The sequence below is a fragment of the Suncus etruscus genome, chromosome 13 (genome assembly GCF_024139225.1).
Source record: "Suncus etruscus isolate mSunEtr1 chromosome 13, mSunEtr1.pri.cur, whole genome shotgun sequence".
NCBI lineage: Eukaryota > Metazoa > Chordata > Mammalia > Eulipotyphla > Soricidae > Suncus > Suncus etruscus.
Window position 1 is genome coordinate 37,809,721 of NC_064860.1, and position 27,779 is coordinate 37,837,499.

Sequence of the window (27,779 nt, forward strand, 5' to 3'; positions counted from 1 at the left end):
AACAAAATTATGGCCTTTGGATTCCTACATAGTGCTTTGTGCAAAATTGCGGTGTCCTGAAGCCCCCCCAGGGGGGACCCGGCCAGCAGGAATTAGCTGGAAAGGCTTCTCAGACAACCGCACTCCTATTTTGCTGAGTAGAAGAGCAACCACACCTGTAAAAAATCTGAAAGAGGTTAATAATAAAGACCCAAGGCAGCGTCTCACTGTTCAAGGGTACCTTTATTGGCTACAGTTCCTTCTTATATAGTGAAGGAGAAGGGGGCAGTACAAAGGTGATGTCAGTCATACTTTTGGCGCGAAGGCCCATACAAGGCAAGGATATATTTCAGGTTTCAAGGAACAAAGAAACTTAGGCATTCTCTAAATAAGGAAGTGGGCAGTGGGTCTAGGGGGGCTGGATGACCTTCAAGTTATGATGAACGTGCTGTTTCCATGGAAATTTCTAGTGACCTTCCAGCTGCATTCCTAATTGCTTAACTATCAGGAGGTGGTGCGAGATGTGCCTGCCTCAGTGATCTTGAACAGACAATGTAGCATACACTTATTGATAATAGCCTAGTTCACTCCGAAATGTGGTCTTAAGGAGTGAGGCCTAGTTTCTGATAACGGTACCGGACAGTGTTGCTCTCCTCCGGGCTAGAGTTAATTATATCTACAGTTGCACATTCCTTTCTCTATAGCTCAAAAACTTACGGCAAGACTGCAAAATAGCTTTAAGGTGAAAAGCTGGAATATGGCAGAAAGAACAGCAAAATGGCCTCAAACAAGTCAGTCCCCAACATCTCCCCCTTTCTCTTCTAATAAAAGAAGGAAAGTCGTGAGCGGGTGGAAGAACCGTGTCTTAGGCATACAAGGTTTGACCAGGTCGGACACGGCCAAAGCCGCAATTAAAAGGTGGCTACAAACGCCGTGGGTGTGCACAGGGATCCGAATTATGCGCTGTAGCCTTTTTGGGCCGTGCCCTAACTGGGACCTTGCTAATCCCGTCGTAGGTGTCTCCACAGCCAAGAGCACAAGTGCCGGAGCGAGCTCCGCTTGTTAGCTATGCGCTCTATCTCCTGGAAACTTAGTGGCTGGAAAGGCGGCTTGGTGACTAAAGCCAAGTTTTCACAGGAGTCACGCGGGGTTAGATGCTGGTAGTTAACCTGAATAGAGGTTTTTGCCTGTTCATCTACCTGGTTCTTAATAAAGGCAGTGATTTTGCGGAAAATCCATGGGCTAAGAGAAAGGAGCAGCATGAGGCTAATGAGTGGGCCCAAAATAGTGGACAAGATAGTGTGAAGCCAAGGAGAAGAGAAAAACCAGCCCTGGTACCAGCCTTGTTCTTCATCGAAATGTTTTTCAAAATCTTTTATACCGTCACCAATGTGTTGAACGCTATTCCTAACTAATCCAGGTTTATCTTTGAAAATACAACATTGTTCCTTAAGGGCTACACAGACTCCCCCCTCTTACATAAGGGCAAAATATAGAGCACGACGATTTTGGAGAACAACATCAGCAAGGGAACTAATAGTATCTGTGAGAAATTGCAGACTAGTTTTGATTTTATTAATGTTTTGTTCCACTGCTTGAGTAAGAGTGCGGAAATTGGATTGAGAGGATACAAGAGAGTAGATACCAGTGCCAGCGCTAGTAGCGCCAACAGCAAGGAGCACTGCAAGTGTAATGGAGGTGAAGGGCTCACGGCATTGTCGAGAAAGGGATTGAGAAGAATAGGAATAGGGTGAGGCGGCAGGAGAGGGAAAGATATGTTCTGAGTGAATGGTGATTTTTGGAATGAGAATAACGAGAATACAGTAATCATGTGAAAGGAGAAAAGAGGAACAAATGATGAAAGGAGTAAGGCCAGAAGCACAGGCAAAATAAGTACCATTGGGGGCTAACAGATAGGGTTGTGAGGAGGAAGAATTGTAGATGTCAATAGTTTTGTTGCACACGTCAAGTAATTGGCTAGGAAGCAGGGAGTCGTTAGGCTTAATGCAGAGGCCAGAGCCTACGACTTGACCGACTGTAATGCCATGTTGAGGTTGTGTGTTCCAACGGAGGTCAGAGGGGTTGGAGGTAGAGGAAAGGTTGCCAAACACTGCAACACCTTCATAGAAAGGAGGTTGAGGAGAAAAACAAAGCCAACATTTTTCATAGGCAGGATCTGTAAGGGCAAGAGCAGAAGCATTTATGAGATTGAGAATAACCTGAGAGGACGGAGAAGGACTTGAAGGCATAGTGAGTTGTCTGAGAGAAGAAGATGCAGATGGAAGAGGAGGAGGAGGAGAAGGCATGTGTGATGGACCTGAATGAGGATGAAAAAAAGTGTTAGGACCAACGGCGAGGGGGTGAGAATTCGGCAACTGTTTAAGTAAACGGAGGGAAAAAAGAAGTTCAGGGTCGGTACACCTAACGTAAAGTCTGAGTTCCCATTGTACGGGTTGAGTCCAGTGATGCTGACGTCCAGCAGCAGTAAATTCGATGATGAGGGGGTTACACCAACCACGGGTAGCAGAGGATGCATCACAGTTCAGAAAAGGAGGAGTTGGGGGGCGTGAAACGGTGATGAAGTCCCAGGAGGAAGAGGGTTTCCAATAAGCAGTTCCGGTGGTTTCACAGCCCCAGGAGGCGCAAAAGTGTTGGTTATGAGCGCCACACTTATAGTTGCTGGAACGGGGCCGGTGGTGACCAGGGCAGACGTAGAAGGTGGTGAAGGGGTGGCGTAGTACATCACGGCGAATAACAGAGTTGCAGCCACCGCTAGCAGGGGAGTAATAGTTATCGGGGTCAACAGCACGAGGTTGAGGCAGGCGGAAATTGGAGGTGCCCCAGTATAGGCTTGCACCCATGGCTAGGGCACAAAGGTCGACTTGCAAGACCGGCCAAGGGATGGAGGTAGAGAGGATGGAGGTTGTTGGTGGCATCGGTGGGCATCCAAGGCAGCTAGGCAGAGTGTTTAATTCAGCATTGTCAAAGGTGGAGTCAGTTAGAAACAGGTTTGCAGGAATGGCGTCTAGCAGGAGGTTTATAAGAAAACAGCTTGGCAGAAGGCAAAATGGTTACTTTATATAAAAATTAAGAATTTGCAGAAAACATTAGCAATTTACATTACACTAGTTATTTTTGAATACCACGGGAATGCTATTTGACTTCTGTTAGACTTTGGCATAAAAGAAAATTTATAATTAACAATTGCTAATTAAAAAAAATTTTTTTAAACTGAATATAAAGGATTTTTCTTAAACTTCTAGTTATTATGTTAAAGCTGGATGCTATTTTTTAGCCATAAATACATATTTTATAGGCTTGAACTTACACATAGCAGGAAAGCCAGGTGACTGCAAAGTTCAGAAATTCTCCAGGGAAAAGTTATCCCCGATGGCCATTGAGAAATCTGGGGTTTGCTATTCTCCACACCCTTCGCCATGTTTTTAGAAGGACAAAGCTAGCTTAATACATAATTTTTAACACATGATTTTTAATTGTAAGATGCCAGTCTGTGAACTGACCAGACTGAACCAGGTTGAAAAAATTAATTGAAATTTAAAAAATGGATAAGGCTTTAAAAATTGTATTATTATAAAATGTAGAGATAACAAATAAACAGACAAAACAAAACAACACTAAACACAACATTTTACACTTGTGGCCACTTTCATTCATCACAACAGACACATAAACAGACAAAAGGATTGATTTAAGACTTATTTATAAAAAAATTGACAAGCGCTTTTAAATATTTAGCTAGCATGTTTGTGAGAAGAAAAAAAATTTTGTAGAAAAACTTTTTTAGTTTTGAGAAGTACTTAATGTAGATGTAGTGGAACTTTGCTGAAAATAAATTTTAAGGTTTAGATTTAACACAAAACATTTTTAAAACAATTTTAATTTGAAGTTTAAAACATTAAGTAAAATGGTTAATGAGCACTGTAGAAGGAGTCTCTACTTGGAAGTATGAAATGATTTGCTGTAAATGAATAGGTTTTCTTTAAATTGGTTTTGCAGTAGAACAGTAAGACAGCTGCAATAAAGTGTTAAAATTTTTATGATTAAACACAATAGCATGAACTATGATTATTAAAGGTATAAAAAACTGATTTTAAAAATACAAACAACTGTTTTTACTATGAAGATTTTATGTGAATAATTTGTAAAAAATATTATATACTAAATTAACTAAATGCTTAGATTATTATAAAATATAGTTAAAGACATCTGATACATTTACACACTTAGAACTTAAGACTAAAATTATATTTAATACTAGTTAATTTGCTTATAAAGTTTAGTTACTTTTATATATTACTTATAAAATTATATATAATATATTTTTCATTTATATTATTTTTTTTTACTGCGACACAAATATACAGATTTGTATAATGTGCTGATATTTTGAATGCACTTAAAATAATAGTTCTTTCAATGCAGAAATAAAGAACAACCATTGCTGTAGCACAAAGTTAAAACTAAGGGTACTATAAAGCATACTTAGGTGTTTACTGTGCATTAAATTAACTATATTGTTTAAAAAGGCTAACCACATTATTTTTCACATAATTTTGTAAATACTTTAAAATTTAAAATAAAACTTTTAATAGAAATATAAGATTTAAATTTAACACTTTTGTGTTCGTTTGGATTTTAAAACACAAAGAAGTTTTTCTTTTACCAACATTTTGTTATCTGTAAAGTGACAGAATTATGACCTTGCTCTAAAATTTTCTGAGAGGCATGGAAAAAAAAAGTTTATTGCCCTTATCTTCTTGTTGCTTTTTAATGTTTTAATAATTACTTTACACCACTTAATGCACTAAACCTAATAACACATATTTGACGAAGTGTAGGGCTGACAAGGTGAAGCAGAGTCTTTCACTGATAGCTCGGGGAGGGGCTAGCACAGTTAACAGCAGGAAGGCTAGAGGCAAATTATTTACAGTTAGCAGGGTGTAATGATATAGAGAAAAAAAAAGCAATCTTTTAAGATTAATTACTAATTTATTGGAATTAGAGGGAGTGGCAACCGAAGAGGGGAGTCTGGGTTGCAAAAGCACCATGAGAATCATGGTTTTATTAATTGATTTGAGAATATGCAAGAGATGCTACTTTTCAGATTTTTTTTTTTTTTTTGAATAACAAAGATTGGGTATTTCAAGGTGAATTGGAAGGCTTAAAGTGGGAGTGTCAGGGCTTGAGCTGGCTGTTCTCCAAGGCTGGCAGGAAAGAGGCTGAAGGAGGCTGAGGATTGGTTTGAGCAAAGTAAAGGGTACATTAGGCTCAGAAGTTTTAACAGCAAAGTGTAGATATCGCAAGGTTTTATGGCTTAGCAGATGATACTTTGTAATTATCCTGCTTACTGTGCCCTTAGAATTTTTTGTAGGCACTGCAGCAGTTTCTGTTTTATGGCACTTAGCCTCACTTTCATTAGTTTGTCTCTTTGAGTTCTCAAGAGGGGGGGCCTGGCCGTGGAATTCAGTGGGCAGAGGACAGACAACTATAGATTTAGGAGGGGGGGGAAACGCCTGAAGGGCAGAAATCTGTGAATTAAGAGAAGCAGCCTGTTTTTGAAGGCTTAAGATTTGTTTAAGATTTTTAATTTGGCCAAGTAGTTTCATTTCTATAGCTTTAAGAGGGGGAGCGGTGAGAGGAGGGAATCTGCCATGGTTAGGGACTGAGCGTTCTCCTCGGTGGAGGCTGCTGAGCAGGCGGGGGAAGACTTTCTCCATTAGGGAGAAAGACAGGAAAGGTAGCGCTGGTTTTTGAGCCAAGAGCATTATCAAGTTTGTTAGAGAGGTGAGAGACCATGGATGTAATTGTGGTGAGTTGGGAACTCAAGTCAGAAAAAAGGGGGGGGGGGAAGAAAGCAGCAACAGTTTGTTGCCGCGTGTGGGGGAGCTGCTGGAATGCCGGCTCTGGGGAGCGACTTCCAGGCGCAGAGGGCAGCAAGAGCCATGTTGGCAAGCTGGGACCTGGAAAGTGTGTGCTGTACCTTTAAGGTATGAAAAGAGGCGAGGCCAGCTATAAGAGCTTAGAGATCAGGATTCCTGCCTATCTGCAAGGGCTTTGCAGCGGAAAAAAAAGTTAACTTCCCAAGAGACAAAGAGTTCAGCTTTTAGATTCTAAGCAGGAGAGCGTGTAAGGGGCTTGGGGGCCATAGGAGGTTACGGCTTGAAACGGCTCTTTGAGGCTTTTCCAATTAAAGGCTTTGTATTGTTGCAATTGCTGGCTAAGGAGGGGAGGGTGGTGAAACAGGGACGGAGCTGAAGCTAGGGAAGTGAAGGGCTGTTTAGGATTTTGCACAGAGGGTGCAGCGGCCTCTTCTGTAGGGGTCTGGGTGCATAGAGCAGAAGTATGGACAGAAGTAAGGGAGGGATATAAATGAGAAGCATTAGAGAGATCTTTAAGAGCATTAGTTACTTTGGAGACAAAGGTCAGTGGTGGAGGGAGGACAAGGGGAAGTATTCTCAGAGGGAGAAGGGAGATGAGAGACAGAATTAGAACGAGAGGGAGTCCTGGAACACTCACGGGAGACTTGTTGTACATGAGATTCAACGGCATGGATGATGTCTTTGGCGGTTCCGGCATTTTTAGTTACAATGATATCTCTTAACAGGCTCCAATATTGGAACATAATTTTTTCCTTCTGTGAATCATCATTATTTACAAAATAATCACTCATTTCATGTCCTACTTTGTCCCAAGTGGACGCAACAATTTCTGGACAGGTAATAATAAACCAATGACATACATTATGAATAAACATAAGAAAATTACAAATATTCTTTTTTGGTAACCTCTACATGTCTGGCTTTCAACTCAGACTGAATATCAATAATGAATTTAAGTTCAGTACTCAATGAAAACACCCATGGAAGTGAAGCCAACGGGCGAAGCCCCAAGAGCCAATCAGGGGCGGTGATCAGAACGACTGAAAAAACTGCAGTTTAAATATTTGATTAAGGCTAACTCGTTTCAACGCCTACCCGGATGGGGTATATCCTGCGATTTACGAAACAGCTCCGGACTCGCCGACCCGTAGTCGTTCGGAGTGTGGCGGTGGTCTTCGAGCCCAGCGTTGGGCGCCAAAATGCGGTGTCCTGAAGCCCCCCCAGGGGGGACCCGGCCAGCAGGAATTAGCTGGAAAGGCTTCTCAGACAACCGCACTCCTATTTTGCTGAGTAGAAGAGCAACCACACCTGTAAAAAATCTGAAAGAGGTTAATAATAAAGACCCAAGGCAGCGTCTCACTGTTCAAGGGTACCTTTATTGGCTACAGTTCCTTCTTATATAGTGAAGGAGAAGGGGGCAGTACAAAGGTGATGTCAGTCATACTTTTGGCGCGAAGGCCCATACAAGGCAAGGATATATTTCAGGTTTCAAGGAACAAAGAAACTTAGGCATTCTCTAAATAAGGAAGTGGGCAGTGGGTCTAGGGGGGCTGGATGACCTTCAAGTTATGATGAACGTGCTGTTTCCATGGAAATTTCTAGTGACCTTCCAGCTGCATTCCTAATTGCTTAACTATCAGGAGGTGGTGCGAGATGTGCCTGCCTCAGTGATCTTGAACAGACAATGTAGCATACACTTATTGATAATAGCCTAGTTCACTCCGAAATGTGGTCTTAAGGAGTGAGGCCTAGTTTCTGATAACGGTACCGGACAGTGTTGCTCTCCTCCGGGCTAGAGTTAATTATATCTACAGTTGCACATTCCTTTCTCTATAGCTCAAAAACTTACGGCAAGACTGCAAAATAGCTTTAAGGTGAAAAGCTGGAATATGGCAGAAAGAACAGCAAAATGGCCTCAAACAAGTCAGTCCCCAACACAAAATAAGTGTGAATTTTTACCCTGGAGAAGCAGAAATTCAAATTTAATTGATGTCCATTTAATATTATGGCCATATAGTCACAATCTGACTGAAACAGACTATGCACATATATATGCATATAGCCCATTCTTAGAGCCACATAGTTTTTGATCAGGATTGATTTGAATGGAAATTTAAAACTGCTATAACCACAAGCCTTCTTATTCATCAGCTTCATTTAAATGCAGAAATTGTATTTGTGAACAAAATAAGATATCCAATTTCACTAAGAAAAATTACTTGATTATAAATTGTGTTGTGATGGCACATCTATCACTTAGATTTGCTATGTCAGTGATCTAAGCTTTAATATGGAAATAAATATTTAAAAGAAAATATGCCCTTAAAATAATGTTGCCATAAGTTTTAAGTTATTTGCTATTTAATATTGGTGTTTTATGTCTCCTTTTAAGCCTTATAAATAGTCCTATGCACATATACAAATACATATATATTATGTTTAAATAAAAGTAGGCCCTTAAATACTAGTAAAGAATATTTAATTGAATCAAAGTTTTAAGCTATTATATAATCTTAGGGCAGAGACAACATTCACCCTAAATTTTTGTGTCTGTTGTACTTGTATGCTTTTGTGTGTGCACGCACACACACACACACAAACACACACACAGTTCAGTGTTGACTTACTTCCAATGGCATCTTCCTGTTAAACTATCTACTACTTCCTTTTCTCATTACTTTCCATGGGACCATCTTCTCAGACCCTAGAACTGAGGTCAGTTTTGGTTACTTTTTCATCTAGAACTCCATTCAGTCAGGTCAGTATATTCTGTCAGTTTCCCACAAAAGTTTTCTTCAGATGACCTCTTCCTTTTTGATTTTCAGGACCTCACATTGGGCCTTGAAAATTATGGCTTTTATCTGACATCTAAACTACTGGAAATAAGCCACCCTTCCTTCAGACATTTTCCATAAAATAATCATTAAAACACCTAGAAGTCTCCACCCGTATTTTTTCCTCATCTCTTTTCTTGGTCAAGCATCCTACACTGCTTCTTTTCAGCCTATCTATTTAAATCCAGATACTTCCTTTATCTCTAAAATTCCCCTGATACAAATAATCTCTTCGACCTCTTTTTCTTTCTTAGCTACAAGGTTTTCATAATTTTATGCTTTTCATAAAATAGGATGAACAAAGGCCTTGATTTAGCATCTTGGGTCAATTTTTCTGATCAAACAAGTCAATTGCCCAGAAAACTTCTGCTTCTGTGGTAACCTTATTTCTCCATGTCAGTAGTCAGTTCAACTTTTCTCACTTCCATATCTTTTATGCTTTTTCTCTACCTCGAATGCTCTTTCCCCTTTCCTTAGAAAAGATTATTCTCTCCCAATTTTTTAAATTCTACTTTTTTTCTAAAAAAAAGTCTAGTTATAGTCCATGGGTATTCAGTATATCATTGAAATTTAAGTGCTTTGCATATATGTGGATAAAGATATAGATAATATGCTTATGTTTTGTGATTCCCTCATCTCTAACAAGATTATAAATGCCTCGGTCTGGATAGTTAGCACAAGGTTGACACTTCTGAGAACCTCCAAGGGTGACACCTGAGCATAGCCAGCTGTTAACCTAATCTTTCTCATCCCCAATCCTGCACCTCCCCACAAAAAATGGTCCACAAGGCTAAACAACTCACTGGTCATCTGTAAACCACCAATCCAGACTAAGTTGGTAGAAACATTTGAGAGTTAAGTCTGAATTAACATGCAGTATACTTAGCTTGAAGGCCTTGCATGCACTCTAGCATTTGTAGAAAGCTAAAGGACCTTGTTTTCTGACCAAGCAATAGTTCTCCAAGGCAGTGAGCCAGGTTCACCATTCGTTAGAGGATGTTCGCCAAATGTTATAAAATTCAAATGGATTTGTCCTTAAATGAGCACATCTGATGAGCTTCCCCACCCAAGCTGCTTTCTGAAGATGTAAGTGGGCAACAAAGCACAAATGTGACTCATTCAGCTGCCAGAGACTGACTGGCTCCAAAAGCATCCACACCCACCACTTTACACTGTGCAAAATGTACTATTTTACTCTAGTTGTACCAGCCCAGTATTTGAGAATTATCAATGAATCAGTAATGGGGAGCCTACATCAAGACTTTTCCTGGACTTCTGGATCTGAAAAACTTTTAATCAGAAAAATTTAACTTCTAACCATACCATTTGGACATCTATTTTATAAGGAACTCCTGTCCCCCCCACCTCCAGTGATATTATCAGAGAAACAGCTAAATGAGGCAACAAAATGTGAGGATGGGAGAGAAAAATGGGTCCAGATACAATGGTAGAAGACTATTAACACTTCGGAGGTGGGGTTAGTGAGGTGGGCTTGCAAGTATATACTAGCAATATGGAAACAAAGTCATGTTACTTCAATAAGAATAAAATATATGGGCCAGAGCAGTGGCACAAGCTGTAAGATATCTGCCTTGCCTGGGCTAGCCTACGACAGACAGAGGTTTGAACCCCTGGCGTCCCATATGGTCCTCCAAGCCAGGAGCGATTTTTGAGCGCATAGCCAGGAGTAACACCTGAGCGTCACTGAGTGTGGCCCAAAAACCAAAAAAATAAAATAAAATAAAATATAGGACTGTACACACAGCTCAATGGTTTAAAGCATGTGTTTGTCTGCAAAAGCCCCAGATTCAATTCCTGGCACCATATAGTTCCCCCAAACTCAGCCAATAGTGATCCTCACCAAGCTGAGAGCATCCCTTGAGTACCGTCATTGTTACCTAAATCCAAAACCCTACAAAGTTTCATCTCCTAGCCTGGTTTTCAGATTTTATTGATTCACCATGAATAGAATCAACAGGACTTAACAACTATTGGTTATTTATGTTTTCCTGTGTATTAAATATGTATGACAACCTTCAGTTTCAGTGATTATCAGTTGTGATCCATGGTTTCAATACAGATCTTTTCCACTTTTCATTTAAACTTATGTGTTGCATGTATTCTAGGAGTAAAAGTCCTGGCTGAGAATGTAAAAAGAACTGTGCATGAAGTTATCAGTCTGTTGAATAAAGCTAGTAAAGAGTATTTCTACTTTTGGAAAGGAATTTTGTTATATTATTCTGAGTGGATCTGATACATCTAACCATGCCTATGTACCTTACTGCCAGAGGAGAAAAACCAAGTAGGTGGAACACATGTACCTTTTGTACACCAGTCTGGTAGTCTTCAAATGAGATTACTGTTGACAGGGGAAAACAAATTTTCTTTTCATGCCACAAGGTAAGTTAGTAGCTTTCAGATGCAAAGGCCCTTCCCCCTAAATGCCATTATCTTCCCTCTTCCCCTCCCCTTTAATTCCTTTCTGGAATGGATTTCTCCCAAATGAGGATAATCCTCCCTTAGCTGTTTACTCACTTGGTTACCTTCCTGGGTTCTGTTCAATCCACAACAGGCTTTGCTGCTTTTATTTATTCCTGCCAGAATGCACTTAAGAGTTTTTATTATAGTTATGGTTGAGGTGGCACTTTAGCGTTAAGCCCTTATATTTATGATTTATAACTTTCTTTCTAAATTGCATTTTGGGCTAGAATTTCTCAAGCACATTGTCTATTTAGACACAAATGTTTTATAAAATATCAAGAAAATACTGGGCATGGCAGCCCTAATCTCCAAGAATTTGTTTCTCATTCACCTGCGATTTAGCTGCTGTACCAAAATGCATCATATGTCAAACATAACTGGAAAGCTATAGATGCATACCTAATGTAAAAATATTTTTTTTCCAAAAAGGAACTCAACTTCAAGTAACATAAACTTCAATGATCATTGATTTTGTTTCAAAAATACCTCTGAAAGGCTCTAGTGATAGTACAGAAAGTAGGATACTTGCATTCAATGTAGCCAACCTAGGTCAGATCTCTGGAGTCCCATAAGGTCCCCCAAGCCAGGAGTGATCCTGAAACACAGAGCTAGGAGTAATCCCTGAACACCACTGGTGTGACCTCAAAACAAACATATAAAAATCCCTCTTGAAATCCAAAGGATGATAAATTGTTGCTACTCATTCTTTAATGATAATAGTTTATATGGTGCTATAAACATCCTGTGTTACACATATTACAATTTTTTCATTTACTCTTGATAACAGGTCTACCAAGTGTGTTTTATAATTCTAATAATTAAACTCAGAGAGTGGCTAAGAAATGTCATCAAAGTCACCAAGGCTAGTAATGAGACTACTAGAATTGTAAAACACACCCATACATTCACATACACAAATACACCTCTATGACTTTTACATGTTCTATTAGTATACATAAACCTATATGTTCTGAATTGTACTATTCTGAGAATAATACTGCTTTCTTAAGTAGTAATTCCACAGTAATACCCTTTGTTATATGTTGAAAGAACAGGACCAATTGTACTCTCACAGGATACCAGTTAGTTGTTTTATTTCTACATTATTTTATTTTCTTTCCAGAATATTACTACTATTTAGTTGGATGTGAAGGTTAACATATTTATAGGTAAAATGAAAACAGTACTAAAAAAGAGTATAGTCACTTAAATTGAACATTACAATTTTAAAAGTTTTACTTTCCCCATATTGACAATTTTAGCATTTGGTTTGTTTGGTTGTTTGTGGGACCACACCTGGTGATGCTCAGGGGTTATTCCAGGCTATGTGTTCAGAAATCACTCCTGTCTTGGGGGACCATATGGGATGCCAGGGGATTGAACCATGGTCTGTCCGAGGTTAACACATGCAAGTCAAACACCCTACCGCTTGCACCACCGCTTCAGCCCCTATATTGAAGGTTTTATAAAACTCTATACAGACAACTAAAGGCTGACTTATAATTTGTTGTATTTTACTGAGTTCCATTTCTAAGAACTCTAGTATGTACATTTAAATTAAACGTAAGTAGAACTTAGTCCTATGCTAATTTCCTCCCCTTTACCTTTCTCCTTACTTTCTAATAAGCTTTCCTACTTTCTTAAAAAATGTATACATTGATATATTGTAAAATAATTCTGTGTAAATAATGCTATAGAACTGATAATAGCACTAGAAATCATAATTTTAAATTTTATGACTTTGTTCTGTAAGAAGCTTAACTTTAACACTACATTAACTTGTCTTTGTTATTGTTGCCATTGTTGTTTTGTTTGCATTTAATTATAGATTCTGGATTAAAGCTATGGAAGTTAATGTTTTAAGTCCTCTTTAATGAATGTAATCAATTTTTGGTATTATTTTTTCTATAATAATCATAAGAGTATTTAACTTAACAGGAAATAAATCTGGGATTCTAGAGATTAATAGTAAATCTGCTAATGTATTGTCCTAACATTCTCTAGATACCTAGTTTATCTGATGCTATATGTGAGCTTACAAGTGACAAGAATATCTGGTAAATAGATTTTAGCAACCTCTTTGAATAATCACCATTTACTCTGTTTTTTCTTCTCTTTTTCTTTTTTGTTGTGGTTTGAGTTTGTGTGTTTTGTTTCTACGTTTTTGCTTCACAGTGGGCTGCATTTTAAGCAAATGGAGAGTGGGGATTCAAAGAGATAAGAAACCAGAGTAAAAATGAAAGGAATTGCTTAATTTGTAAATTTAACCCTGTATCATGAATCTTCATTAAGGATATTTGCTCTACTGATTCAGTACTAAGCACAGGGGGCAAATGGGACAGAAAGGGCACTAACTACATTGAAGATGACACTAGAAATTTGGAGGACACTTAATAATTAGGTACTTAAGCTCACCTAGAGAAGTGATTAGTGTTTAAAAGTGGAGACATGGCTACAGGAACACAGATCTGTTAGAACAGAATAAAATGTCCAGTTTTGTACAGTTCTTTCAAACATTCGTATCATACACACAAGATGTAGAAGTATATCTACTGTGCTTCCATATACTCACAGACTCTTTTGACTTGTACCTTCAAAGCAAAAGTTACCTTTACCTTCATGCCTGAGCATGTTTTTATGGCTTTTGCTGACGTTCTTTTTCCATTTCTCTGTCACTAATCACTAACAAGAGAGAAATTCAAACCAACCACCTACCCTCATGTTTCCATGCCTACCAGTGACATGGATGAAATATGTCCCCACATTGTTTATAAATACAAAATTTATAAGTTTTGTTCTAGATAGCACAAGTTGAAACAGTTCAAAACGAGAAGATGGGCATTTTAATGAATTAAATAAATAGTTAAAGCATGATTTAATCTTAATACACCTGATGATTGGCATCTGTCCTGCCTATAGGGAGTGGCCAAACAAGTGGCAACCTCCACACCAGGGGCTGAAGATACAATATAAATGCAACATTGTCCTTGGTAACTCAGTCTAGCAAGGGTTGTGTGAAGAAGAGGAGGAAAAAAAGAAAAGAAATAAAGGAAAGAAGGAAGGATGAGAGGAAGAAAGGAAGGAAGGATGAGGGGAAGGGAGGATGAGAAGAAGAAGGAAGGAAGGAAGGAAGGAAGGAAGGAAGGAAGGAAGGAAGGAAGGAAGGAAGGAAGGAAGGAAGGAAGGAAGGAAGGAAGGAAAGAAGGAAGAAAGGAAGGAAGAAAAGAAGGAAGAAAAGAAGGAAGAAAAGAAGGAAGAAAGGAAGGAAGGAAGGAAGGAAAAAAGAAGGAAGGAAGAGGAAAGAGAAAGAGAAAGAAATGAAAGGAAAAGAGCAGGAATGGTATACACTATAGAAAAATGTTAGTTGGATACTTTTAAGAGCAATAATTAAATGTTAAATAGTAGGGAAATGTTGATTGTAATGTGATATAGTAGAAAGAACACTAGAGTAATAGTTTGTTCTGGCCTTGCTGCTTATTTGTGTGATCTACAATAATATTCTCTGATACTATGTGTTTTTATCTATAATATGAGTGTCATATCTGTTTTATTATGCCACACATATATTGAGCAGAAAATAAGAATTATGAATATCATAGCACTGAAAATTTTAGTGTTTAACCTTATAGTTATGCCACCAAAAAATGGTTTCTTCAGATCAAAACTCACTACATACCCCCAAAAAGTCACATTACTATGAGAGAAACAAGTTTTGTTACATAGAATCAATTTATTCTACACACAAGTAGCAAAACAGTTATGACTTTCCAAAATTATAACCTTATGAAAGTAGTATAAAGAAACTTAAAATTGGAAAAAGTCTTAGCACTTATACATTAAAAATGACAGGATGAAAAAAGATTGTTGTTTTCTAAATGTCAAAATTTTAAATGCTAATAAAATCCAATAAACAGGATATTTACCACAGCTATAACAACTAGCAAAGGTTAGCATGGACAATGACTGGAAACCATTGAAGGTGGAGGAGTTGTAATCTCATTGGTATGCGCTCAAGTTATGAGCTTGTTGTTTCATAGGCCAAACTCACTTTAATAATTATTCATTAGAATTATTTTAGTGCACACATTATCTCATTACAGTGGGTTTTGTGTTGTTTTTGTTTTATTTTGAATCAAAATAAGAAAACCATTTTTGGGTAACTTAACTCAAACAGTTTGAGCAAGATTACAGAATGTAAAAACAAACAAGACTTGTCTCTACATATCTTAGACAGAACAGAATATTCAAACCTGTGTATCTTACACTTAATTTAAACTGTGTGGTTGGTTACCTATCTCTTTGGCAATTCAGTATAAAGTTTTATTACTGTGAAATAGAATAAGGTAGGGATTTATGTCACACAAAAATGAATTTCCATGGATGGTAGCACACATGAAATAATTTAGGTAAGCAGTGTGTCAAATGAAAATTTAAGATGTTAGAGTTGGTGGTGCAAAGGGAAGAAACAGAAAAGGGGGTTTGTATAATAGATAATAAATATATCACCAGGAAAAGGGAAAGGACGACAGTTCCTATAGAAAATTGTTACTAATGTTGAAGAATTGTGGAAAACACTAAAGAATAAATTTGAGTATTAAGAAGTCAAAATAGTTGGTTAGCTAAAGGAGGGAATTTCATTTAAATGTTAATAAAATATGTAACACTTAAATGAGAGCATTTGTAATTTTACCAAGAATGAATGAAGGGTTTTAAAGTTAGCATCACACATTAGGCACTGAACTTGAACATGATTCACCCTGATTCAATCTCTGGCATTCCTTTGTGGTCCAGTGATCTTGCTAGAAGTGTCCTGAGCACCATAAGATATGACTCCAAAACTGAAAAAAAAAATGAATAAGACCCATAAGACCCATAAATCTAGGGTTTCTGTATGTGTAACTATCACACACAGGTTTTAAACTTTTCTTTCATAAAGGTTACCCAAGGAACAACAGTGAGTGAGGTGCTTGTCTCCTGCAAGGATCCTTTATTTTCCATTGATTCTATTTAGTTTCAAAGCAGTCTTAGTTGTGAGAAATTGAATTTAAGAATGTTTTCACTAAGAACAGTTCTCATCCTTCTTGTATGGTATTTATAACTTAACTCTGTTATAATGGAAGTTATTAAGATCCTTTCTTTCTTTCTTTCCTTCCTTCCTTCTTTCTTTTCTTTCTTTCTTTCTTTCTTTCTTTCTTTCTTTCTTTCTTTCTTTCTTTCTTTATTTCTTTCTTTCTTTCTTTCTTTCTTTCTTTCTTTTTCTTTCTTTCTTTCTTTCTTTCTTTCTTTCTTTCTTTCTTTTCTTTCTTTCTTTTCTTCTTTCTTTTTCTTTTTTCTTTTCTTTTTCTTTCTTTCTTTCTTTCTTTCTTTCTTCCTTCTTTCTTCTTTCTTTTCTTTCTTTCTTTCTTTCTTTCTTTCTTTCTTTTTCTTTCTTTCTTCTTTCTTTCTTCTTTTTTCTTCCTTTCTTTCTTTCTTCTTTCTTTCTTTTCTTTTCTTCTTTCTTTTTTCTTTTCTCTTTCTTTCTTTCTTTCTTTCTTTCTTTCTTTCTTTCTTTCTTTCTTTCTTCTTTCTTTCTTTCTCTATTTCCTTCTTTCTTTCCTTCTTTCTTTTTTATATATTTATGTGGAGAAAGTCATAATAGTAGTATTCACATGTAATTAAAATTCCTATTTTTAATACATCACTTCCTAGTATTCAATCTTAGGCTAAAAATTTCCAAAAGGCTGCAATAAAACAATAGGATTTAAAACTAACATACCTAATTTAGATAAGAGTCAGAAGAGAATGATAAGATGAGTTTAATACATCAAATTTGATGTCATTTGCCAAAAGAGGAACACAGAAGGAAGAACAGTTTTGCCCAGAAAAATTAAGGAATGCTTTTGATTCTGGATTTGTATGTCGGGAGCTGGAAGAAGTTTGTCTTTTCTTTAAATGTACAGAAGACTATAAAAAATAGAGACTTGAAGTTCCAAAAAGAGATCTAGGCCAGAGATTGATATTTAGAAGTTATTTGTGGGTTAAATGACTTGAGGATAAATTGTAAGAGAAAAGAAAATGGTGCTAGACGGTGGGCACAGTGCTTGCCTTGCATGTGGCTGACCAGGGTTTGATCACTGGCAAATGGTCTAAATGGTCCCCCGAGGTCACTGGGAGTAATCCTTGAGCCCAGAGCCAGGAGAAAGCCCTAAGTACAACCAGATGTGACCCCAAAATATAGCACAACTAACAAACAAAAAAAGCTGTAAGGCGGAATATAAACTAGGGCATTCCAAAAGAGTGACTAAGAAAGAGAAGGAAAAGAAATATTAAATTGGATTAACAGAGAATGAGAAAATCAGGTCAGTGTTCAGGAAACCAAGGGTAACATTTTTAAGAAAGGGAAGAGGAAAGAGGTTACATTAATTAAGAACAAACATTATATAACAAAAAACTTAACAATTAATAACTTGGTAAATCACTTTTCTTTAATTTTAAAACATGTTTGGAAGTCACACCCAAAATCTAAGCACATAACTACACTAACAACTATCATGACAATCTTAATGAATGAGAGAAGTAGAAAGCCTGTCTCAAATACAGGCAAGGATTTGGAAGAGGGGACATTGATGTTGGGAATGTTGCACTGGTCAAAGGGGTTGTTCTATTTCTGACTGAAATCTACCTACAATCATGCTTGAAATTATGGTGTTTAAATAAAGATTTTATATATTTAAAAAAATAAAAGCAAACTCCTAAAGACAAAGTAAAAAAAGAAGAGAGAGATTATTTATTGCAGTTCAGGATACCATATTGGGTGCCTGGATCAAACCTGTGTCCATAAATAAAACATTTTCAATTTAAAAAAATGTTCCAGGAATTTGGCTCAGAAGAGATCAATACATATACTGAAAGTAAAGTAATATATGTGAGATAAAATAGTTATAATTTCATCAATAAGTAGTGGTAGAATCTTGATATAACTAAAATTTTAAGCCTCCTATTTTTTCATTTTTTAAATTTGTCTCTCCTCTATTATAATTTTTCAAAATCCTTAATTTGTGACTTTATTTTGGGAGCATAATTACAAGAAAAGCAGTTCACAAAATACACTAAAATTTTATGCTGAACACAGTAGCATTTCTATGTTGGAAAACGCATGCTTCTTATATTTTATCTAAATAAGATATGACAAAATGTTGAGTATTTTTATATCAAAACTGTATTTCTACTTTCCATGATTTCCAAACTATTTTTATTCAGGTTCCCAGAGTTATATGGAGATGAGAGAAAGACTGAAAACACATAACTGTCCCCCCAAAATCATATGTATCAATAATGTATGGATGTCAAAGTGAAAACATAGTCAAAGATAAACTATCTTGAAGATGGCTCATGACATAGTTTGCATGTGGTTCATTCCCAGTCAGATTGCTAGCACCATAGATGGTCCACTGAACATCACCAAGAGTCACTCCTAAGTACAGAGGAAGGAATAACCACTGAGCACGGCAATGTGTAACTAGTTTTCTTCAGGAATATCACATGAGATTGACAGCGTGATTTTGGTGGAAAAATAGGGGATTTGTTAGGTTAGGTAATGTTAGTTTCTTTCTTTCTTTCTTTTTCTTTCTTTTCCTTTCTCTTTCTTTCTTTTTCTTTCTCATTCTTTCTCATTCTTTCTCTTTCTTTCTTTCTCTTTCTCTTTCTTTCCTTATTTCTTTCTCTTTCTTTCTTCCTTTCTCTCTCTTTCTTCCTTTCTCTCTCTCTCTTTCTTTCTTTCTTTCTTCCTTTCTCTTTCTTTCTTTCTTTCTTTCTTTCTTTCTTTCTTTCTTTCTTCCTTTCTCTCTTTCTTTCTCTCTTTTTTCTTTCTTTTTCTTTCTTTCTCTTTCTCTCTCTCTCTTTCTTTCTCTCTCTTTTCTTTTTTCTTTCTTTCTTTATTTTTCTTTCTTTCTTTCTTTCTTTCTTTCTTTCTTTCTTTCTTTCTTTATTTCTTTCTTTCTTTCTTTCTTTCTTTCTTTCTTTCTTTCTTTCTTTCTTCCTTCCTTCCTTCCTTCCTTCCTTCCTTCCTTCCTTCCTTCCTTCCTTCCTTCCTTTCTTCCTTCCTTTCTTTCTTTCTTATAAACTTCAAATCTCTTTTGCTTAACTTAACCAAATTTTCTTTTACAAAAATAAACTCTAATCAGGAATTTAGATTGGTGGAGGCTCTGTCATCTTCAGCATGTAGCTTCCGTAGATACCTTGGGTATGACTTTCAACCAGAACAAAGAAAAGAAAGCAGTAATTTCACAGTATAATTTATAACCTTTGTAGGCCAGTTGTAAAGCCATGCACGTCAATTGAGCCATTATCTCACTAACAGAAAATTTGGTTATAAAATTAATAATCGTTTACAAGAGGTAAAAAAAAAAAAAGGTAGGTGGCCAAGAGGAAAGGTAAAGAGAGTTTTGAAATAATTCTCCAGAAATCTCCTAGGGATCTGGCGGTAGGATTTAGACAATCTGTGGAAGATTGGCAAAAAAAAAAAAAAGGGGGGGGGGGGAGAATGAGGATTGAAGAAGAATTAGTTACAGCTTCACTTACAAAAGTAGGGTCCACAGTGCTGGTAGATAATGTTAGCTTTTAAGATAAGCTCATTAAAAGTGTTATCTTTCATCTCAGTGAATTTATTTATTTCATAGAAAAAAATCAGCAATGCCTAATAGTTTACTTAACTGGATACTGGATGTAACAGCCAAGAATAAGCATGGCATTTAAAACTCCTCATTTTAGATGAGAAAGAGGAGCCTAGGGAAGTCATGCTCTCTGGATCTCACACAGTAAAGCATTTTCAAAATGAAGATAGATAAAATCTAGGTCTGACTTCTCATTTCAGTCCTGTTATCATAAAAAAGTAAATGTTTTAATGCTGGTAGTAGTAGAGTGTTGGAAGGTAGTCAGGGTAAATTCCTTTGGTCATAATTAAATAGCTTTAACTATAGAAATTCATCAGAACTTACTTTTATCATCATTTAATTTATATTGCCAAATTTAAAGAACTCAATGCTGATATAAAATTTCCTCTATGGTAGTATAGCTTGAATATCTTTTATTATTTTATAAAGCTGTAGGTTTTTTTTTTTCACATAAGACAAGTTTATATGTCCTCTACTTATGTCTCATGTAGACAGCTAACAGTCTAAATATCTAGTGCAAGGGTAGATATAATTACATGTTTACTGTTATTTTTGTATATAAATGCTTTTCCTCCCACTTATACCTAAATTTAAAAAAAATAGAGAAAAGATGAGTTGTACTATAGTTGAGTTTGCATTGCCTTGATTTTTATAAGATTTTAATTGGAACGGATGATTAAATGGATGTCATAGCTTTTTCACAAAAACACATTTGTCTTTAGAAAAAATTTAAGTGATAATGATAAATTATCTAAGCCTTGTGATTCTTTTAAAAATCATAAGGTCAATTCTTTAATTAAAAGATAAAGGAAAATACTTAATACCCATGGAGTCAAATCATTTATATCAGGATAATCTAGTAACAGAAAGAAAAATTAGGAAGTTAAAGATATAATCTCTTTTTGGAATAATTGGGGAGAATCACTTCCTTTATGGTCTTATAAGTTCTCCTCCAGAATGCTGCCATCTCAGTGGTGGAAATAGAAATGTCACAGAGGAGAATAAGGAATGTATCCTAAATACTGTCATATCAATTTCAGTCATAGTCTTAAATTATTTTTGTTGAATAACAGATATTTTAGATGAACAGCTTAGAGACCTACCTCCTGTGTTGGGAGTATAAACACTTGTCTTCTTTCACAGTTTTTTTTTTAAATTAGCTTCTATAGAAGCATATATACAATGACTTTTTAGACATTGAGAAATACTGTAAAGGAGATTAAATAATAAAATACAGTTGAATATTACAAAAAACAGATCTTAGAATGACTGTTGGAAAATTTCTAAAAATCTATGTATGATGAGATGTGAATAAGTGAGAACAATATTCTACAACCTAGGTATCAAAGGATTTTCTCTCATTGTGGCCCTTTGTAATAATGTAGATGCATCTTATCCACTCCGTGTTTTGGCAAGCAACAGAAGTTAATTGACAAACCAATGATAGTTTGAGTACAAGCATGCTCTACTTCCCAAGGAAGATCTGCCCTCCTTTGATGGTACTGTCAGATTTTTGTACCTGCCATCTAGTGGCCACTGCAGTAACAAGGCAGTCAACATTTTGATCTCCACTTTGAAAACTGGGTGCTTAAAATGGTGCAAAGAAACACGGAAATATTTTACCCCTGAAGCTTTGGTTGCCTCCTCCTTCATTAGACATACTGCCTTTGCAGAGCAGTTTCAACCAGAGTATTTGATGTAATAGGAAAACCAGATTCTTTTACATAAAATGATATGAATTAATAAAAAAAAAAGCAATTCTTCTAATATTGAAAAAATATTGAATGACAAGGGGAGAGTGGAAGGAGGGAGAAGGAAAAAAAAGCAATTCTTCTAATATTGAAAAAATATTGAATGACAAGGGGAGAGTGGAAGGAGGGAGAAGGAAGGGAAAGCTGAACTGTAGGTACATATATATCCTGCCAAGTAATTTTACTTGTGAAACAAATTCTTATAAATACCCAACAGAGAAAACCTCTTTTTATACTGCGTTTTTCCTGATGTCTTATATAATCGTAATTTTTTGGTTGTTTTGCCCTTTACTGGAAACCAGATAGACATTTTATATGATACACAAGTTGGCAAAGAGCAATTACAGATGACTTAAGTAGGTAATTATTTATTAGAATGTATCATATTGAAGTCTATGTTATTATAGCAAAACCTGGTATATGTTTAGTTTTGTTTTAGTGTTTCTAGTATAATCCCTGGTTACTAGTTTTCTTCCCCCTCCCTGAGGGATTTATGAGTAGAATATAAAACTGCACAGTGGGCTATTATTGTTATTTATTATTTGTAAGAGAAGCATAAATATACAGAGCAAAGACCAGTGTGTGAACTATGCCAGACAATCCCCAGTCCCAAAGACTTCATAAAACAACTCTTAAGCAGGTCCTGAAAAATGCAAGACAGAATGAAAACAGATGGGTGAATGATACTTATTCAATATCTTAAATATAGAACTCAGTGGTACAGGTGTATCCTCAGATGTTATTTGAAAGAAGAGACAGAATATGTTGGCATTATGTCATTTATTCATAAATATTATAAATTTTATATTATTTGAGAAACTATTCTAAGTATATTGGGTAGATTGAAAGAAGGTGTGAAACTAATTCTTTTAAATGAAACAAAGGGCAAATCAAGTGAAAAGCAAGAATTCTAGGTAAGTAAAGAATGCAGAAAATGATTAAATCAAGAATAGAGCCAAGAAAAATAAATTAGCATGATACTTAAAGTTTGATTTAAAAAAAAAGAATTCCAGGGATTTTTTTTTTAAAGGAATCAATGAATAAGAAAGATTATCTTGGCAGCTGTGTCCTGAATATGCTAAAATTCCCAAGACAATCCAAGAACTATAATGGCAAAGAAAATGAGTTAAAGAAATTACAATTCAAGAGTGCAAAATGCTTCCTTTTAGACAGACCATGGTTAAGACTTGAAGATAATATTGATAGAGCAGAAAGAATAGTCAGGTTTAGCTAATAACATAATAAAATATATAAACAGAATAAAATTTGTTTGTTGTTGAATAAGATTTTTGAGAAATGAGAAGTAAAGTGAAGCTCCCAAATAAAGCCATGTTGGGGCCGGGAAGGTGGCGCTAGAGGTAAGGTGTCTGCCTTGCAAGTGCTAGCGTAGGACAGACCGCGCGATTCGATCCCCCGATCCCCCGATCCCCCGGTGTCCCATATGGTCCCCTCCCCAAGCCAGGGGCGATTTCTGAGCGCATAGCCAGGAGTAACCCCTGAGCTTCAAGTGGGTGTGGCCCAAAAAGCAAAACAAAACAAAAAAATAAAGCCATGTTAATATTAATGTTGAGCACCCATTTTCCTGCCCTATGTTTTGTTAACCAAAGATGTTAACCATTTACCCAAGATGTAAATCAGAATCCCTCAGTCAAAATGTTTTCTAAGTAAAAATATATTATTGACATACCTTAAACAATTATGAAATATAAGATCTTAGGCATAGCAGGATTTTTGAGAAAGGAGAAATCAGCAGGATTTAGAGTTTAAGTCATATAGAAGACCAGATCCAAGATGAGCCTTGACAAACAAGATATCCAGCAACTGATATTAAAACAGGGAAGAAGCATGACCAAATTTTACTAGCAAAGAAATTATCGTTATATTTTTGGAAAGTAGAAAAGTTTTGTCGAGTGTAATGATGGTTTGTGGTAGAGAGTGAGGTGATTCATTAAGATAATAAAATAAAAATAGTATGTGAACCTGAGAAAATAGGGTTTCTTCAGTATGTAGCAGAGTGGGTGGCCATTTATTAACTCCTAGAAATGTTTACTGAAGGCATAGTACAAAATGCACAAAGGATTTCTCCTTATAGCATTTATTTTCAGTAATGAAAATAAAATCTCCCTTTGACAACAAAATGAAGTGAAATAAGTGAACAAGGTAATTTCAGACATTGATTAGTACTATGAAGAACATTAAACTGAGTGATGAGGAAATACTAATGGCCTGAAACAGGGAGAAAGGGTGAAAATATTTGAAGGTGGAAATTCTTAGCACTGAAGGACATCATAGGTGACATCGCTATCTAGACTGAAAAACTAAGTTTGTCTACAGCAAATAGTTAAATTGAGAAGCTAAAAAGCAACACAAAAATGTCAAGTAGGGAATAAGAAAGTTCACTCACTGTTCTCATAATTCCCTCTTATTACAGTGACCTGATATCTTCCTTCTGCCTCCCTCCCTAATTACCTCCCTCCCTTTATTCCTTCCTTTGTTCCTCCTTCTTCCCCCTTCCTCTTTCCTCTTTCTTTGGTACCTTCATCCTTCCACCTTTTTCCTCCTTTCCTTATTTCCTCTTCTCTCTTGCTTCCTTCCCTCCTTCCTTCCCACCCTCCTTTCTCTCACTTCTTCCCCACTTTCTTTTTATCTTCATTCCCTCTTTTTTTGCTCTATTCACCTCCCTCCCTCCCTCCCTCCCTCTCTCTTCCCTCCCTCTCCTCTCTCACTCACTCTCTCCTTCCCTTCCTTCCCTCCTTCCCTTCCCTCCTTCCTTTCCTTCCTTCCTTCCTTCTTCCTTCCTTCTTTCTTTCCTTCCTTCCTTCCTTCTTCCTTCCTTCCTTCTTCCTTCCTTCCTTCTTCCTTCCTTCCTTCCTTCCTTCTTCCTTCCTTCCTTCCTTCCTTCCTTCTTTCTTCCTTCCTTCCTTCTTCCTTTTTTCCTTCCTTCCTTCCTTTCTTCCTTCCTTCTTCCTTTCTTTCTTCCTTCCACCAGAAGTTGAACCCAGGGCCTCACATGTAGGACAAGTTTTCTACACTGAACTACATCCCCATCCCCTCCAGGTAATCTAATAAACTCATGGTTGTCACACATAATTTCTTGAAGATTTTAGATGTTGATTCACTAACATCCTATATATATATTTGGTATTTGGGCCACATCCAGTGACACTAGGGGCTACTCCTGGCTCTCCACTCAGAAATTGCTCCTGGCTTGGGGGACCATATGGGACGCCGAGGATCAAACCGAGATCCGTTTTGGGTCAGCTGCCTGCAAGGCAAACACCCTACTGCTGTGCTATCACTCCAGCTCCAAAAAACCTTTGTGCCCTCTCTGAGGCTCAAACTCAGAACCTTCAGATTATGAGACTAATGCACTGTCTGTTGCACTAAGAAGGCACCACACTTCTACCTCATTTTATTGTGTGTATGTATGTATATAGATACACTAAATGTACACACTAAATATACATTTATTATACATTAAAATATTTTCCTCTCAATTCCTTGAGTCTGTCATTATCTATCTTTTATCCTACCATGATTTATCCTTTACCCTACCATATCTACTCACCCGTTTGACTATATTTTAACCATTTAATTACTGTACCTTATTCTTTTCCCTGACTTCAATTTCCAGTAACCTATTTCCAATCCTACCCCATATCTTCAAAGTCCAATCCAAACTTTTGTTAGTTAGTTTTGTTAGTCCAAACTTTTGTTAGTCCAGGATAGTATTCTGCATTGTAGGCTCATTAGGCAACTTCCTACTCAACTCTTCATTGTAGATCCAATGAGCATTATTACTTTAATAGGCTCAATACAGTGGTCAAAGTGATAGCACAGTGGTAGGGTGTTTGTCTTGCATGTGGCTGACTCAGGACAGACCTCTGTTTGATCCCTGGTGTTCCATATGGTTCCCCAAGCCAGGAGTGATTTCTGAGCGCATAGTCAGGAGTAACCCCTGAGGGCCACAGAGTGTGGCCCAAAAACCAATATATAGATATACTTAATACAATCTATTTCATCCAATAATTATGCACTTTCCCTCACCTCAGAAAATAGTAAATCCTTTCTTAGGGTTGCTCACGTAAAAGAATATTTTCAGTCTTTTATTTATCTGAAATTTTGATTTATCAGTGTATTTTGCTGCTTGTATCTTCAAAACACATCCAAACTCTTATCAAATGTCATACTCATCAGCAGTACTACCATGATTCAAGCTGCTATCATCTTTTGGCTAAATTGTTGGTGTCAGCTCCTAATTTTATTCTCTGCTTTTGACCTTGCCACATACAATTTATTGTCAAAATGGCAGCCAGAGAGTTTCTGTGCAATACCTATAATGTAATTTGAGTCAGACCATATTTTCATGCTTAAAACTCTCTAATGGCTATACATCTAAGTCAGAAAAAAAAAAAGCCAAACCTTTACAATAATCCAAAAGAATCTACACATTTAGCTTGCCCTATTATATCTCTGTTCTCATTTAGCACTTGAATCCTCACTCTCTCTTTCAAGCTTCATTGACCTCTTGGGTTTCCTCAACTGCCATGGAGGACTTCACCTCAGAGCATTTACTGTTGCTTTCCTTACTCCCTGCAATTTTATTCCCACACCTTGAGGCTTTTGCTCAGTTTGTTTTCAGACACTGTTCTTTCATGGCCACCATAATTAAAACTGTGCCCCTTTCCTTTGCTTATTTTTTTAGAAACAGACAGACAGACAGACAGACAGACACACACACACACACACACACACTTATTTCTTCTTTTCTTCTTGCCACAACATGTGAGCTCCACAATGGCAGATTTTTATTTTGGTTTTGCCCTTTATTTTGGGGGGAGGGATACATTAAGCTTTAAAAAATCCCTAGTGTTGAGAATAGTACTTGGGCCATAAGGGTGATTAGTAAATATTTTCTAGAAAAAAAATGAGTGCTTCTTTCCCAAATTCACAGTTATTTTTATTAAAAGCAAAACAAAATATTGTGGCATGGGTCCCATGATTCTCTATGGCAAAATTTTTAGGTTCTTCAAAATTAATTTTCAAAGTAAGAACACATTATGCAGGCTTATCCAGAATAGTAGAAAATATACTATTTCTGTTTAGTACCCAAAGCAGCAACATCAAAGGTATTTATTAATGTTTTTCATTTGGTAAATGTTTATTAGGGCATATGAGTGTTCTAGACATAGGCAGCAGTATGTGCTAAAGCTCAGAATTCTAAGTGTACTTATAATATTACTAGAGGTTTGAGCTAATGAAACCTGACATGGTGAAATAGAAAGGAGAGACCAAGAGACCTAAGAATGTGAGATTTAAGAACAAGTAAAAGTTCATTAAAACCAAAACATCTGAACCTGGGATACTGTACCTTTATTATGCCACCAATGAAATATGCTCCTAAAATAAGTAGATGAGTAGAACTTGAACTGGAAGGAGATTGGTTGTAATATTTCATTTGTTGAATTTAAATTTAGGATTCTTTTTATGATAGTGACTAAAATAACAGTCAGTGTGCCCACTGATGACACTGGCATGTTCTCCCAGATCACATTCTTTTAGAGATGTAAATCTCATTCTTTCAAACCCAATACTTAAAGTTGAAATAGTTTAAGATCCCAAGGTTTCAACATAGTTTGTTTCTCCTGAAAGTGACTTTTCTTATTTCAAAGAGAAATTACTACATCAATAAATATAATAATGTATATGGGAAGACACACAGTAAGTTAAAACCCACAAACTCTACCAGGCTTATTCCTGGTAGTCTGTAGTATTGCTCATCCCAAGCATTTAACCATATAACCTAGTTGTTCAAGTGTCATCGGTAGTGACCCTTTGTTAGCCCCAATAAAAATTGCTTGCAAGTACCTCCTAAAATTTGTTTTCTGGTTCAAGGCCTTGATTTTTTGCTGAAGATATTACTTGGTCTTTGTAATACTTCACATCTCAAACATGAATGTAGAGAATGAATATCTATACATGAGATCACACAACAGTGAATAATAGCTTTCATTATTTTTAGGAAACTATGAATTGTACCTGTTTGTATTGTGAACAATGTCCTCTACTCTATGTATTCACTAAGTATTTTTGTCAAATTCTCTTTTACTAACATGCATCATATTTATCTACTATAATGTCAAACCATTCAGATGTTTAAAGAAGTGAGAGGGAAGTTGCCTT

General features: G+C 36.5%; 1 long non-coding RNA gene and 1 other non-coding gene across 2 annotated transcripts in view; one reads left to right on the forward strand and one right to left on the reverse strand.

Annotated features, from left to right (window-relative positions):
• The window catches only part of LOC126026149 (uncharacterized), a 224,402-nt gene that overhangs the window by 179,141 nt on the left and 17,482 nt on the right, over positions 1 to 27,779 (forward strand). The gene's annotated exons all lie outside the window — the stretch shown is intronic.
• LOC126026960 (small nucleolar RNA SNORA22) lies at positions 4,372 to 4,501 on the reverse strand. The gene has a single exon (XR_007502142.1). It is a non-coding gene; the product is annotated as a small nucleolar RNA SNORA22 (small nucleolar RNA).